Below are 12,130 nucleotides of genomic sequence, written 5' to 3' on the forward strand. Positions count from 1 at the left end.
TGTTTTTGATAAATAGTACTTGATGGAAAATATATTAATGGATTGTATTTTAAATGTCTTTTCATTGTTATAAGTTTTATTAAGTAATATATAACACAAATAAAAATATTTAAGGTCAAAGTTGAAGAAAGAACAATTCAAAAGTCAAAAGTGGACAATTAATTTGGGACGGAGGAAGTATAATAATACTATACAAAATCATAAATAAATACCTAACACGAATTTAAAACCAACCAACTACACCTAACGTGAAAAACATCTCCCCAAAAGAGAAACAAATTCTCCCATCAAAACAAAACAATAAACAAGTCCATCCTAGAAACACAAGTAAAAAGAAGATTGCAAGAACCTATATTAACACTCAACAATAATGAATAGATCTCCACATGTCACCTTACCTTCAACACACTCGAAGACTAACTATACACAAACTAACCATTTTTCCACCACCAAATCATCAATTTTTCTTAGGAAAATTATCCGCTTTCTTGAAAAACTTCGAAACCGAATCATCATTTCGATAACACAAAACACACAAAAGTGTATTCAGATCATTCAAACTCCATTGACCCGTAGTCGCAGGCAACGGTAACCTAGATTTAGTAGACGACCTATATGCCTCCAAAGTCAACCCCCTAAACCGCTCCACGACCGCCTCCGTTTCCATCCCAAAAAGCAGAATCACATCTCTCACAACAATCGAAAACTTAGTAATCACATCCATAGACAACCCATCGCCATTTGCAAAAAACAAATCTTTCATCACCTTAAAATCATCTTCAATCCCTCTCGAATCTTGTATAGTAAACACCTAGTGGGCCAACCACCAAGTAAAACCAACAACAACCCTTCAAAACTCGCTTTCATTATTTCTACAACTAATCACATTCGAACCCTTTCGTGTTGCACATTATCCGCAACAACCGTTAAGTTTTGTTCAAGTTCTTGAAGGAAAGGTTCGATCAGGGAACATGTGGGCCCACCTACAAAAAGATTGTCCCATAACGAGTTTTAAAGATCGTGAAATACGATTTTGTAAGCGGTTGATTTGCAAAGTTGTTGGATGCCTTCGAGGCATGCGGGGGTGTGAGTTCGAAAATTTTTTGTAATCCGTTTGAGAAGTCAAAGACATGAGCAGATTTGGAATTTAGCAAAAGTGTTAGGATTTGTTTTTCGATTGTTTCGAGTTTGGATCGGATTTTTTGGGGAGTGTTTATACGTACGTATAGTTGTGGGACCCCTAATATGTTGTTGTTATCGTTTGTTGGGGAGACTTGAGAGTTTCTTCTTTCTAAAGTTGCTGGTTTTTATTTTTTCTTGAAAACCCTGTGGAATTTTGTCTCGGTTGTGCATCGGGTTAATGCGGGAAGAGCGGGAATATATGTGTTTCTTGATCTTGTAAATAAAAAAGTTGTTATGTAAACAACTGTAATACATGCAAACCCTAATTTGAATTAATTGAAACCATGTTCAGCAATTATTAATTATTAATTATTGATTGGTAATTGGTAATTAGTAATTACCACAGCCGGATTTGACTTTCGTTGAGTAATACTGACGACATCGATCAAGGCCAAGACTAAATCAGGAAGCAAAGTTGGATGCATTGGAATTGGGAGATGAAAGAAGGCATCCAAAGTTTCATCTATGATTCTCAGGACTTCAACAGATGAGGGAGTGTATCCTATTTGATTAGCTTGTGGATTCCATACATGTTATTTGACAGTTGTTGTCAAATACCATAAATGCCCTTAGAATTACATTGGTATTTATCTAAGAGTAAATTACACGAATGGTCCCTAGGGTTTGTGGTAATTTGTTCGTTTGGTTTCTAGCTTATTTTTTTAACTCGGAAGGTCCCTATTGTTTGTTTTTGTTATGTGCTTGGTCCCTATCTTACCTAAAAAGACAAATTTTGCCCTTGATTTTTTAATTTATTTAAATAAAAACACCCCTAACCCCACTTCCACCTCACATTACCTTACCTTACCTTACCTACCCCATCTTATTTAAATAAATTAAAAAATCAAGGGTGAAATAGTCTTTTTATGTGAGATAGGGACCAAGCGCGCAACAAAAATAAACTGACGAGACCTTCCGAGTTAAAAAATAAGTTAGGGACCAAACGTGCAAATTACCCTAAACCATAGGGACCATTCGTGTAATTTACTCTTTATTTATTGAATTGACCACTTGTTGGAGATTTCTATCCACCCACTCTTTCAGCCTATCTAATCTCACTTTAGTCCACCCTTTGACCAAATTTACAATTGAAGCTTCAGCTTCAAAAGGTGGCATTTCTCTTATGATTGTTTTTCCAGCATCATCACTATCAACAGAATCTTCAACTGTAATTTGTACAAGGTCTTTATCTAACTTATATGCAACCCGTAAGACTTGAACTGCATCTAGGGTTAATTCAGTAATTCTTGAAATGAATTGTTTTAATTTGTTTCCATAGCAGACATGGAGAGTGACTACAGCAACACCAGCTACAAGAGGGTGTTGTCTTTTTAAAATTGGGCTGAGCATTTTCTTTTCTTTTGTGGCTAATTCATTAATGTCTTTTGCAAGGATTGCAAGAACTGGAAGTGGATTTGGTTTGTTTCTTGATGCTCTTCTGATTGAATATGCTTTCTCCATTATCTGTGTGTTTAAAGATCAAATTTCAATACAATTCAGATTTGGTTGGATGGAATGGAATCATGGAGGAATGGAATGGAATTGTTATGGTAATGGAATTAGTCGTTACATTCCATGATCACGTTTTGTTGACATGTAGGAATGGGATGAATTTTGACATGAATTTTTGTACTATATGTAAATATAAGGTGTAGTTTTAATATTGTTCTGTATATTATAAAGGGTACATTACATAATCACATGCCATAAAGCTTGGATAAACCTTCGAGTAACAGACTCAACCCTACACCGGTTAGACTCAAACGAGAGATGCGTAGTAGAGTCAAATCCATCATGCTGAGATTATTTAACCTTTGTAACATGTGACTTGACATATTCATGTAACATCTCGAAACTCAGGTAAGCTATTTAACCCTTCTATTTTTGTAAGTTGTCAAGATAAGTCCCTTAAAGTTGAATATTGGACTTGTGACTACGCTGCACGTAACGAGGAGTACGCCGCGCGTACTCACGCGCTTATTTTGGATGCGAACTCACCTGGTTACGCTGGGCGTAGTGTTCCCAGATGCAAACCCTAAATTATGACTTGTGCACTATAAAAGGAACGTTAAGTCCTTTACCCCAGCCACCATACCTCATTGAGTGAGCCCTAAGAGAGCAGAAAACGTGTTTAAGCTTGTGTGTGTGTTCTTAAGCTTGAAGGTTCCTTTTTAAGGTGAAGAAGGAGAAGAAGAAGCCATTGTTGGAGCTAAAAGTTGAAGAGCAAGAGTAGATCCGAGTTCTACAGAGGTTGGAGCTTCTTTTTGAGGTAAAAAGCTCAAAGCTTTCCTTGCCTTTCATGAGTTTTGCTTTATGGACCCATTTTTAGGGTTTGTGGTTCAAAGGTGGAGACTTTTAGTGCAAAGGGTCTCCATCAGCTTAGATCTAGCCTTTCCTAGTGTATATTGTGATGAGAGTTCATTAAAATCCAATCTTGGTCATGGATATTGAGTCATGCATGAGATATGGTCTTAATATGGAAAGAGGAAAGGTGTTTTGAGTGATAGGTGCCATTTACAGCCATGCAAAGGCTTAAAGGTTTCAACTTTATAGAGTAAGTAACCTTAGAGAAGTCAGATCTGGAATATGAGTTCATGTCTTAACCGTTTAAGACCAAAATCCACAAAATGGCTGAACTGGGATTTACGCTGGGCGTAATCCCAGTACGCGCAGCGTAATGGGTCGTGCACCCTGATTCTGTGAAGGCACCGGGTACGCCCAACGTACATGCTTGGTACGCGCAGTGTAACCCGGAGGGTTGACTTTTAGGGTTTGGTCAACTTTAGGGTATTTAAGCCATGAGAGGGGTAAAATGGCCTTTTACCCTCTCGAGGGTGCTAAGAGAGGGAATGGTCTAGCCTTGGGAAATGTGTTGATGCCAAGTGTTTATTTCATGATTAGGCAGAGGATAGATCCTATTTCACCGATTCCAAAATTTCCGAGTTACCGAGTTACACAAGATAAGTCTTCTCACTATACGTTACCTAGAGTGGTATTATGTGTTAACCGGAGGGTCTTATGTGCTATGTATGAGATTATATGCTATGAGTGAGATCATGTGCTATGTGATATATGTATGTTATATGATTGTGTAGTCCGGACCGGAGAGTCCAACGATACAGACCGAACCGGAAGGTCCAACGATTCAGACCGAGCCACAGGGCCCAACAAGCTATGACCGGACCAGAGGCTCCAACATGCTACGGGACTAGAGGGTCCCGCTGAGACACATCGACCGGAGGTTCGTACTGTAGCCTCGAGTGGCGTATGTGTTGTATGCGGTATTTTGGGGAACTCACTAAGCATTTATGCTTACAGTTGTTGTGTTATGTGTTTTAGGTACTAGCAAGGACCGTGGAAAGGCGCCGGCGTGATCCGTACACACAGTTAGGAGATTTTATTTGTGATCTTGGGTTATGTTTTATTTGATAACTACTGTGGAACATATGTTTTAAGAATGTTTTAAATATAAATTTGGTTGTTGAAAAATGAAAAAAAAAATTGTTTTGGAAATTTACATCGAACGAGTCTATGATGTTTTTATGTTGTATTTCAGAGACATCATGGTTGGGACACGACACAAACCTGATGGCATCGGTGTCAGCGACGAGGAGATTCGTCGGTTGATTCATGAGGAGGTAGCTGCGGCCATACGAGCTGAGATACCAGAGATGTTTGGGTCTATCAAGACCACGTTGATTGAGACTTTTAATGAGCGGTATGCCGCTCTTACTGATGCTGCTGTTGTTGCCACCACCGCAACCATTGCAGATGCCAGGCCGCAGGGAGATGATTCGCTGCTGTATCGGGAGTTCAGCAACACGAAGCCACCAGAGTTCGATGGGACACAGGATTCAATTGTTGCGATGAGATGTATTGCAGATGTTGAGGGATGTTTTTACACTTGTTCGTGTCCGGAGCATTTGAGAGTGTGGTTCGTGCTGAACCAGCTTCGCCGGGGGGCGAAGGACTGGTGGAAGTTTGTATCAGCAAATTTCACCCCAGCTGAGCTTACTGCGATGACCTGGGAAAGGTTCACCACCATGTTTCATGATGAGTATGTTCCCCCTATGGAAAGGGAACGACTGGCTCAGGAGTTTTTAACCCTCAAGCAGGGTACTGATTCAGTTACTATGATTACGCAGAAATTTCATGAGAGGGCGATGTTTTGCCCTAAGCAAGTGTCTACCGAGCAGGCACGCATGAGCAGGTATCTGAGTGTTCTGAGGAGAGATATTCGGGAGTTCGTGGCGAACTCGACTTACCGGACATTTGCCGAACTCCAGGCAAATGCCCAGAAGAGGGAGATAGAGCTGGAGACTCAGACCATGGAGGAGGCAGAGTCTCAGGGAAAGGATCGGCGACCGGCACAATCTCAGCCGGCAGCCAAGCGGGCAAAGCCCGCTGATTCGAGATCTGGGGGTGCGAAGGGCCGCACTTGTGGGAAGTGTGGCAAGAGTCACGAGGGAACGTGCAAAGGGTATGTTACAAGTGTGGGAAGGAGGGGCATATCGCGAGGGATTGCCCCAAGGGATTTTCGGTTTGCTTCCATTGCAACCAGACCGGCCATCGGAAGGTCGAGTGCCCTCAGCTGCATCAGGGATCAATGCAAGGATCTGCGCCTACTGCTAGGACTACCGAGGTTCGGCCAGCAAAGGTCGAGGCGCCGAAGGCTCGCGGGATAGCCTTCTAGTTGACAGCGGAGGAGGTCCGCGCAACACCCGACGTTGTGGCTGGTATGTATTCTTCCCTCTATTTATTTTGAGTCTGAGATATTATGCTTATATTATGATATGCGTAGGTACTTTTCTTGTGAATTCTGCCTTAGTGCTATTTGACTCGGGAGCGAGTCGATCTTTTGTGTTGTCAGCTTTTAGTCGTCATATCAGTATTTTTCGAGAGGCTTTGAGTCGACCCCTGCGAGTTTCTATAGCTAACGAGCGAGCGGTGTATGCCACGGAGGTGATTCGAGGATGTAGCCTTGAGATCTTCAGTGTGGGGTTCCCGATTGATCTAGTCCCTATTGCGATGGGGCATGTATGTGTCATAGTGGGCATGGATTGGTTGAGCCAATTTGGAGCTATTATAGACTGCAAGCGTCAGTTGGTGACGATACGAGACCCTAGTGGGGGAGTAATTACGGTGTACGGTGAGGGTACCCGTCCTGAGTCAGCATTTATTTCGGCTGCTGGGGCGAGGCAGAGTCTACAGCAGGGCTGTATGGGGTTTATGGCCTATGTGATGGACACACGAGTGGCTTCTGGGAGGCCATGTTCGATTGATGAGGTCTCGATTGTGCGGAAGTTCCCCGATGTTTTCCCCGAGGAGTTGTCGGGTGTGGCTCCCGAGAGGTAGGTGGAGTTTCGTATCGATTTGGTACCGGGGCGGCACCTATTACCAAGGCACCCTATCGCCTTGCGCCGCCCGAGATGCAGGAGTTATCCTCGCAGCTTCAGGAGCTGCTGGGAAAGGGGTTCATTAGACAGAGTAGCTCACCTTGGGGAGCGCCAATCCTTTTTCTCAAGAAAAAGGATGGTTCACACCGGATGTGCATTGATTACCGGGAGTTGAACAAGTTGACGGTTAAGAACCGTTATCCGTTACCGAGGATCGACGATATGTTCGATCAGTTGCAGGGAGCGTCTTGGTTCTCCAAGATAGACTTGAGGTCGGGATATCACCAGATGAGGGTTCAGGATGAAGATATCAAGAAGACAGCGTTCAGGACTCGTTACAGGCATTACGAGTTCGTGGTGATGCCATTCGGACTCACCAATGCACCAGCAGTGTTCATGGATCTCATGAACAGGGTGTGCAAGCTGATGTTGGATCATTCGGTGATCGTATTCATCGATGATATCTTGGTGTATTCGAGATCCAGAGAGCAGCATGAGGAGCATTTGAGGGAGAACCTCGGAGTTCTGAGATCGGAGAGGCTTTACGCCAAATTCTCCAAGTATGATTTTTGGTTACGAGAGGTCCATTTCTTAGGGCACCTCGTTAACCAGAAAGGGATATTGGTCAATCCGACCAAGATCGAGACAGTGATAAGTTGGGAGGTGCCAAGGTCACCTACCGAGATCAGGAGTTTCCTAGGGATGGTTGGCTATTATCAGAGATTTATTAGGGATTTCTCCAAGATCGTCGTGCCACTCACCAAGTTGACCCGGAAGGGTGTCACTTTTTCATGGGGTTCGGAGCAGCAGACCTCGTTTGAGACACTTCGGCAGAGATTGTGCGAAGCCCCGGTGCTCGCTCACCCAGAAGAGATGGAGGATTTCGTTGTGTACTGTGGTGCATCGATATTAGGGTTGGGAGCGGTGCTTATGCAGAGAGGGCATGTGATAGCATTTGCATCAAGGCAGCTGAAGCCTCATGAGACAAGGTATCCCACCCACGATCTGGAGTTGGGGGCAGTGGTGTTCGCTCTCAAGATCTAGTGTCACTATCTGTATGGCATTCGGTGTACCATATACACGGAACACAAGAGCTTGAAGTACTTGATAGATCAGCCCAACCTGAATATGTGCCAGAGGAGATGGCTGGATGTGGTAAAGGATTACGACTGCAAGATCCTGTACTACCCGGGCAAGGCTAATGTTGTAGTCGATGCCCTGAGCCGTAAGGCGGAGAGCACCCCGCTACGAGATGTTCGCATGAGGTTGACAGTGATGACTCTGGTATTGGACACCATTCGAGGGGCCCAGGCGGAGGTCGTGAGACCGAAGAACCGCAAAAGGGAGCGAGTGATCGGGCAGGTATCGGAGTTCGTCACTGATAGTTGAGGACTTATGACCTTTCAGGGACGGGTTTGGGTACCGTTTGTAGGCGAAACGCGTACCATTTTGATGCAGGAGGCGCATAGATCGAATTTCTCAATCCATCCCAGGGCCACTAAGATGTATTTGGACCTGAAGATAGAGTATTAGTGGCCTTGTATGAAGAGGGATGTCGCATGGTTCGTAGAGAGGTGCTTGACCTGTCGCAAGGTTAAGGCCGAGCACCAACGTCCGCATGGTAAGTTGCAGCTATTGGAGATTCCCGAGTGGAAGTGGGAACATATTACCATGGATTTTATCACCAAATTGTCGAGGACTGCTAGGGGTGTCGATGCAATTTGGGTGATTATGGACAGGTTGATGAAGAGCGCTCACTTTTTGGCTATCAGTGAGAGCTCTTCTACTGAGAGGTTGGCAGAGTTGTACGTAAGGGAGGTGGTATCGCGGCATGGAGTACCGATCTCGATCATCTCAGATCGAGATGTGCATTTCACTTCCAGATTATGGAAGAAATTTCATGAGGAATTGGGTACGGGGCTGCATTTTAGTACCGTATACCACCCACAGACTGACGGACAGAGCAAGTGAATGATTCAGACGCTCGAGGACATGCTTCGGGCACGTGAATTGGACTTTGGAGGGAGTTGGTGTTGGAATAGTGTCTAAGGCTGCAACTATATTAGGCAAGTATTTGACCCGGTTGTGCATGGTCCTTTTGGGTTGCCTTCACCATAGCAACTTGATAGGATGATTTATTACGAGAGAGTAAATATTATTAATATATTATGAGAATAATATAATGAATAATATATTTGTTATTTGATTAATATAAGTCATAGAATTAATTAGAATTAATTTGGTGACTTAAAGAGATTAATTAAATAAAGGGGTATAAACTGTCAATTGTTTGATAGTTAAGCTTTAGACTGTAAATCCATTAGGATATGCTTTCGACGAATTCTAAGAGTATTAGGATAGCTAAATCGTCCATATGCTTATCTATGGAATGGATTTGGATAGCCTTAAGAGAAGATTATCCAATTAGGGTTTAGGTTGTAACCCTTAAGGAGTCTACAAGTATAAATAGACCCCATGACATAGGGAATTCGACACCTCTGATTAAGCAAGAGAACTCTGGTCGAATTCCTCCCCTCTCCTCTCTCCTAAATCATCTTCATTGCTATTGGTGTTTGTAAGCCATTAGAGGAGTGACATTTGTGACTCTAGAAGCTCTAAGATCTCAAGATCAACAAGGAACTCAAAGGTATGATTCTACATCTGTTTCAATGTTGTTATTTAACCTAATTAGTCATTAGAAGTCTTGGATTCAAAAGCATGTTTAGTAGAAAGCCTAGATCCAAGCATTAGGGTTTTGCATGCGCACATAGGAAAGTTCTTATGGCTAAAACCCATCAGTTGGGACACATATTTTCCCTTGGCTGAGTTTTCCTATAACATCAGCCATTATTCGAGCATTGGTATGCGACCCTTTGAGCTGTTGTATGGGAGGAGGTTTCGGACTCCCATTTGTTGGGGTGAGGTAGGGCAACGTGTGATGGGTAGTACAAAGATAGTGCTTCAGAAGACAGAGCAGATACAGCAGGTCAGACAGAGGTTGTTGACCGCTCAGAGTCGCTAGAAGAGTTATGCGAAGAGGCGACGATCCGAGCTCGAGTTCCAGGCCGGAGATTTTGTGCTCCTGAAGGTATCTCCTTGGAAAGGAGTTATCCGATTCAGGAAAAGGGGCAAGCTATGGCCCCTGTATATTGGGCCATTTAGGGTGATCGTGAGGGTGGGCAGAGTAGCATACCGCTTGGAGCTACCTGCGGAGTTAGACCAGATTCATGATACCTTCCATGTGTCGCAGCAAAGGAAGTGTATAGCCGCCGAGTCGGTAGTGGTACCATTGGATGATATCCAGGTGGACGCGAGTCTAAATTATGTCGAGAGGCCAATCACATTGTTAGATCGGAAGGTCAAGGTTCTGATAAACAAGGAGGTGCGCTTAGTTCAGGTTCAGTGGCAGCATCAGAGAGGGTCCGAGCTGACTTAGGAGTCGGAGTCAGAGATGCAGTAGCAGCATCCGGAATCGTTTTCGACATGAGACTTCGAAGGCGAAGTCTAGTTCTAGTGGGGGAGAATTGTAACATCCCAAAACTCAGGTAAGCTATTTAACCCTTCTATTTTTGTAAGTTGTCAAGATAAGTCCCTTAAAGTTGAATATTCAACTTGTGAGTATGTTGGGCGTAATGAGGAGTACGCCGCGCGTACTCATGCACTTATTTTGGATGCGGACTCGCCTGGGTACGCTGGGCGTAGTGTGCCCAGATGCAAACCCTAAATTATGACTTGTGCACTATAAAAGGAACGTTAAGTCCTTTACCCCAGCCACCATACCTCATTGAGTGAGCCATAAGAGAGCAGGAAACCGTGTTTAAGCTTGTGTGTGTTCTTTAGCTTGAAGGTGCCTTTTTAAGGTGAAGAAGGAGAAGAAGAAGCCATTGTTGGAGCTAAAAGTTGAAGAGCAAGAGTAGATCCGAGTTCTACAGAGGTTGGAGCTTCTTTTTGAGGTAAAAAGCTCAAAGCTTTCCTTGCCTTTCATGAGTTTTGCTTTATGGACCCATTTTTAGGGTTTGTGGTTCGAGGGTGGAGACGTTTTGGGAAAAGGGTCTCCATCAGCTTAGATCTGGCCTTTCCTAGTGTATATTGTGATGAGACTTCATAAAAATCCAATCTTGGTCGTGGATATTAAGTCATGCATGAGATATGGTCTTAATATGAAAGAGGAAAGGTGTTTTGAGTGATAGGTGCCCTTTACAGCCATGCAAAGGCTTAAAGGTTTCAACTTTATGGAGTAAGTAACCTTAGAGAAGTCAGATCTGGAATATGAGTTCATGTCTTAACCGTTTAAGACCAAAATCCACAAAATGGCTGAACTGGGATTTACACTAGGCGTAATCCCAGTACGCGCAGCGTATGGGGTCGCGCACCGCGATTTTGTGAAGGCATCGGATACACCCAGCGTACATGCTTGGTACGCGCAGCGTAACACGGAGGGTTGACTTTTGTTGACTTTTAGGGTTTGGTCAACTTTAGGGTATTTGAGCCATGAGAGGGGTAAAATGGTCTTTTACCCTCCTGAGGGTGCTAAGAGAGGGAATGGTCTAGCCTTGGGAAATGTGTTGATGCCAAGTGTTTATTTCATGATTAGGCGGAGGCTAGATCCTATTTCACCGAGTCCGAGATTTCTGAGTTACTGAGTTACACGAGGTGAGTCTTCTCACTATACGTTACCTAGAGTGGTATTATGTGTTGACCGGAGGGTCTCATGTGCTATGTATGAGATTATGTGCTATGAATGAGATTATGTGCTATGTGATATATGTATGTTATATGATTGTATAGACCGGACCGGAGGGTCCAACGATACAGATCGGACCGGAAGGTTCAACGATTTAGATCGGGCCATAGGGCCCAACGAGCTATGACCGGACCAGAGGGTCCAACGAGCCACGGGACTGGAGTGTTCCGCTGAGACATATCGACTGGAAGGTCGTACTGTAGCCTCGAGTGGCTTATGTGTTGTATGCGATATTTTGGGGAACTCACTAAGCATTTATGCTTACAGTTGTTGTGTTATGTGTTTCAGGTACTAGCGAGGACCGTGGAAAAGCGCCGGCGTGATCCGTACACTATTTTAGTTTCATTTATCATAAAGTTATTAAATTGAACCAATCTCCGCGGATTCGACCCCTTTACCATTATACACTATTTTAGTGTAAAAGATTTAGGGTTATTAATTTTGTTGGCCTCGACAACCACCAGTCATACATGGACTGAATCTCGCTGTCCATTACCTCTTTCCACTTTGCAGACTCTGGGCCTGCCATGGCTTCCTTGTAGTTGTTAGATTCATCCATATTTATTAGTGTACTATCACTAATAAATGTATCACCCTCAACAGTTATATGGAATCCATATAATACGAGTGGAACACTAACTCTACTGGAACGTCTCAGAGGTAAGGACTTGTCAATCGGTTCAACTAGAGTTTCCTCCTCGGGTTGATCGCGAGTGTTTGAGGTTCCTTCATCACTTGATTCTTGAAGTTCTTCAAGATCAATTTGCCTCCCACTATCTTCTTGGCATATGAGTTCTCTTTCGCAGAA

At 43.6% G+C, this 12,130-nt stretch overlaps 1 pseudogene; it reads right to left on the minus strand.

Moving 5' to 3' along the window:
* Nucleotides 1–457: 457 nt before the first annotated feature.
* On the minus strand, nt 458–2,688 carry LOC145055470 (protein unc-13 homolog; annotated as a pseudogene).
* Between the last annotated feature and the right edge of the window lie 9,442 nt (nt 2,689–12,130).

Source organism: Lactuca serriola, chromosome 1 (genome assembly GCF_051521515.1).
Source record: "Lactuca serriola cultivar US96UC23 chromosome 1, Lser_US96UC23_V15, whole genome shotgun sequence".
Classification (NCBI taxonomy): Eukaryota; Viridiplantae; Streptophyta; class Magnoliopsida; order Asterales; family Asteraceae; genus Lactuca; species Lactuca serriola.